Here is a 5,509-nt window from a genome sequence, read left to right as displayed (position 1 = left end):
GTTCCACAAACCCCAGACCAGCAGCAACTGGCATCAACATGCCCTGTACTTCTTGCTAAGTGGCCCCAAGCCTGGCCAAGCAAAGACCAGTCACAAGCCTGGCGTAAGCAGCAGCCAGTGTTGTCTTGGACTAAGTGTTGTCTTCAACTAAGTAGCCCCAAACCTGGCACAAGTGACAGTTGGCCTCACTTCACAATGTGGTACCCACTAAAGGATCCCAAGACCAGCACTAGTGGCAGCCAGCCTCGATTCACAGCATAGCCTTCCCAAGTGCTTCCAAGGCCAGCACAAATGACAATGGCCTGCATGGGAGCTCCTCCCAATGACTCCAGAACAAACTCACCCAGTTGACAGGCTTCAGACCACCTGAGGTACCACCCAACTGCTCCACAAATAACTAAAGTGTGGACTTGGCTGAAACCAGAGTCCTGCTAAAGCAAATCCCGCTTCATGGAGTCAGCCCCCGCATAACAACTTGTCCGGTGGAGCCACGGCCAACCTTCACAGCCAGTCAGCCTGAGGTTCAATCTCAGCCACCGACATGCCAACAACCCCAGGCTCAAGTTCAACAGCAGAGCACATACAACCCACACAAGGGAGACCCCTGGAGCAAATGACTAGAGAGACCATGCCACCAGGTCTCACAGGACACGTACTATGTAAGGTCACGCTGCTAAGACTGGAAGACATAGCAGATCTACCTAGTACATAAAAACAAATACAGGGAGGCAACCAAAATGAGGAGACAAAGAAGCATGTCTCAAATGAAAGAACAGGATGAAACTCCAGGAAAAAAAAAAACTAAACTAAATGGAGGCAAGCCATCTACCAGAAACAGAGTTTAAAATACTGGTTGTAGGATGCTCAATGAGCTTAGGGGAAGACTAGACGAACTTAGTGAGAACTTCAACAAAAAAATAGAAAACATTAAAAAAAAAGCAGGCAGAAATGAAGACTATAATAACTGAAATGAAGAACACATTAGAGGGAATCAACAGATCAGATGAAGCAGAGATTTAATGAGTAATCTGGAAGACAAGGTAGCAGAAAACACCCAATTGGAACCATAAAAAGAAAAAAAATTCTAAGAAATGAGGATAGATTACAGGGTCTCTAGGATAACATGAACATACCAACATTCCCATCATAGGGTTACTGAAAAGAGAGATCAAGGGGTTGAACATGAAAACCTATTTGAAGAAATAATGACTGAAAACATCCCTAACCTGGCAAAGCTAATAGACACATGAGTTCAGCAAGTGCAGAGTCCCAAACAAGATGAGCCCAAAGAGGCCCACACCAAGACACATTATAATTATAATGCCAAAGGTTAAAGACAAAAAGCATTTTAAAAGCAGCAAAAGAAAAGCAGTTAGTTACCTACAAGGGAGATCCCATAAGACTGTCAGCTGATTTCTCAATGGAAACTTTGCAGGCCTGAAGGGACTGGCACGAAATATTCAAAGTGATGAAAAGCAAGGACTTAAAACCAAGAGAACTCTACCCAGCAAAGCTGTCATTTATAATCAAAGGAGTTTCAAATGATAAAGAACTAAAGAAGTTTATCACCAATAAACCAGTTACAAGAAATGTTAAAGGAACTCCTTTTAAAAGATCAAAAATATGAATAATATAGGAAACAAAAAAATTCTCACTGTCAAGGACAAACATAATAAACGTGGTGCATCAATCAACTCTAAAGCTAGTACAAAGTTTAAATGGCAAAAGTAGGAATATCATGCATGATTCCAAAATAAATTAAGGAATACACACACACACCCACACAAAAAGTAAAAATAATGACATGAACGTGGAAGGACTAAAAATGGTAGTGATTTTAGAATGTGTTCGAACTTAAGTGACAGCCAACTAAAAATAGACAGCTATAAACAGTTTAGTATATAGGATGAACATGGTAATCATAAACCAAAAATCTGCAAGAGATATACAAGAAATAAAGAGAAAGGAGTCAAAACATAACACTATAGAAAATCATCCACATGCAAGAGAAGAGAGCAAGGGAATAAGGAACTGATAACTACAAAAACAATTAGAAGCCAGTTAATACAATAACTATACACCTATCAATAATTACTTTATATGTAAATGGACTAAATGCTCTCATCAAAAGACAGAGTGGATTTAAAAAAAATAAACAAGACCCATACATATACTGCCTACAAGACTTCAGATAAAAGACAACCACAGACTGAAAGTAAAGGGATGGAAAAAAGTTATTGCATGCAAATGGAAACAACAACAACAAAAAGCTAGGGTAGCAATACTTAGATCAATAAAGTTCACAAAACCCTGGCTAGATTCACTAAGGAAAAAAGAGAAAGGACTCATATAAACAAAATCCAAAATGAAAGAGGAGAAATTACCACAGACATCATAAATAAACAAAGGATTATACTAGAATACTATGAAAGAGTATACGCCACCAAATTTAACAATCTAGAAGAAATGTATAACTTCCTAGAACTGTACAATCTTCCTAGACTGAGTCACAAAAAAAGTTGAAAGCTTAAATAGACCCATAAGCAGGGAGGAAATAGAACTAACAAAAACCTCCCCAAAAATAAAAGTCCAGGATGAGATGGCTACATTAGTGAATTCTACCAAACATTCAAAGAAAGTTTGGTACCTATCTTTCTCAAAGTCTTCCAAAAAATAGGAAAAGAAGCAATACTTCCTAACACACTTTATGAGGCCAACATAACCCTCATACCAAAACCTGACAAGGACAACACAAAAAAAGAAAACTACAGACCAATATCTCTAATGAATACAGATGCAAAAATCCTAAACAAAATACTAGCAAATCCAATACAACAATCTATTTAAAAAATAATACATCATGATCAAGTGGAATTCATTCCAGAAACAAAAGGAAAGTTCAACATACATAAATCAATCAATGTCATACACCACATCAACAAAACAAACGACAAAAATCATGATTCTATCAATAGATGCAGAAAAAGACATTTGATAAGATACAATATCCATTTGTGTTTAAAACACTCAATAAATTGATAAAATCGCCTCAACATAATAAAGACCATATATGACAAACCATCAGCCAATATCATACTAAATGGTGACACATTGAAAGCTTTTCCTCTAAAATCAGGAACAAGACAAGGCTGCTCACTCCCTACACTCTTATTCAAGATAGTACTGGAAGTCTTAGCCAGAGCAATCAGGCAACAGAAAGAAACAAAAGGCATCCATATCAGGAAAGAAGTAAAGGTATCACTTCTTGCAGATGACATGATCTTGTATATAGAAAACCCCAAAGACTCCACTGAAAAACTATTAGAAACAACAAATACCATAAAGTCACAATATGCAAAATTAATATACAAATGTCAACTGTGTTCCTATATACCAACAATGAAACTTCAGAAAATAAACTGAAAAAAACAATTTCTTTAACAATTGCAACAACAAATAATGAAATAGGAATAAACTTAAAGGGTGTGAAGGACCTACTGTATATACTGAAAACTACAAAACATTATTAAACAAATTGAAAAAAATATAATGAAATAGGAGGACATTCCATGTTCATGGATCAGAAAAATCAACAGTCAAAATGGCCATATTACCCTAAAACAATATACAGATTTAATGAAATCCCTATCAAAATCCCAATGTCATTTTTTAAAGAAATAAAATAAAAACTCACCAGGTTTGTATGGGATTATAAAAAACTCCAAACAGCCAAAGCAATCCTGAGAAAAAAGAATGAAACCAGAGGCATCACACTACTTGACCTCAAATTATACTACAGAGCCACAATAATCAAGAAAAACAGACATACAGACCAATGGAACAGAATTGAGAGCCCAGAAATAAAACCACATATATATGGATAAATCATCTTTAACAAAGGAGCCAAAATGACACCATGGAGGAAAGAAAGCCTCTTCAATAAATGTTGCTGAGGAAATTGGAAAGCCACATGCAAAAGAATGAGACTTGAATACACCTTGTCCCCGTGTACAAAATGTAATTCAAAATGGATCAAAGACCTGAAATAAGATCTGAAACAACAAATTACATACAAGAAAACATAAATACTAAAGTTATGGACCTTGGTTGTAGAGAACATTTTATGAATTTGACCCCAAAGGCAAGGGAAGTAAAGACAAATGAACAGGAGTGTATTAAATTAAAAAGCTTCTGCATAGCAAAAAACCTACAACAAAACAAAAAGACAGCCAACCAAATGGGAGGTATTTACAAATAACAGCTCTTATAAGGGGTTAATATCCAAAATATAAAAAGAACTCACAAAGCTTAGCAAACAATCCAATTAAAAAATGGGGAGAGGACCTGAATATAAACACTTTTCCCAAGAAGACATACAAATGGCCAACAGATATATGAAAAGATGCTCATCTTTGCTATTAGAGAAATGCAAATCAAAACTACAATGAGCCTGACCTGTGGTGGTGCAGTGGATAAAGCGTCTACCTGGAAATGCTGAGGTCGCCGGTTCGAAACCCTGGGCTTGCCTGGTCAAGGCACATATGGGAGTTGATGCTTCCAGCTCCTCCCCCCTTCTCTCTCTCTCTCTCTCTCTCCTCTCTAAAAATGAATAAATAAATAAAAACTTACAATGAGATATCACCTCACATCTGTTAGATTGGCTGTTATCAACAAAACAAGTAATAAGTGTTGGAGAGGCTGTGGAGAAAAAGGAATCCTCATTCATTGCTGGTGAGAATGTAAACTGGTACAGCCATTATGGAAAAAAAATATGGTGGTTCCTCAAAAAATTAAAACTACCGCCTGACTGGGCAGTGGCACAGTGCATACGGCGTCGGACTGGGATGCAGAGGACCCAGATTCGAGACCCCAAGGTCGCCAGCTTGAGCACAGGCTCATCTGGTTTGAGCAAAGCTTACCAGCTTGGACCCAAGGTTGCTGGCTTGAGCAAGGGGTTACTTGGTCTGCTGAAGGCCTGAGGTCAAGGCACATATGAGAAAGCAATCAATGAACAACTAAGGTGTCACAACGGCAACAAAAAACTGATGATTGATGCTGCTCATCTTTCTCCGTTCCTGCCTGTCTGTCCCTATCTGTCCCTCTCTCTGACTCTGTCTCTGTAAAAAATAAAATAAAAAAATTAAAACTACCATATGACCCAGCAATCCCTCTACTAGATATTTACCAAAAAAAAACTTGAAAACATTGGTATGCAAAGGCACATGGACCACCATGTTCATCACAGCATTATTCACAGTGGCCAAGACATGAAAACAACCTAAGTATTCCCCGATAGAGGATTGGATAAAGAAGATCTAGTACATATATACAATGGAATACTACTCAACCATAGGAAACGATAACATTGCCATTTATGACAACATGGATGGACCTTGAACATTATATTAAGTAAAATAAGTAAATCAGAAAAAGCTAAAAACTATATGACTTCACACATAAGGTGAAAAATAAAAATGAGACTCGTGGGCATAGATAAAAGTGAAGTGGT

The sequence above is a fragment of the Saccopteryx bilineata genome, chromosome 4 (genome assembly GCF_036850765.1).
Source record: "Saccopteryx bilineata isolate mSacBil1 chromosome 4, mSacBil1_pri_phased_curated, whole genome shotgun sequence".
Taxonomy (NCBI): Eukaryota; Metazoa; Chordata; class Mammalia; order Chiroptera; family Emballonuridae; genus Saccopteryx; species Saccopteryx bilineata.
This window is presented reverse-complemented; position numbering follows the sequence as displayed.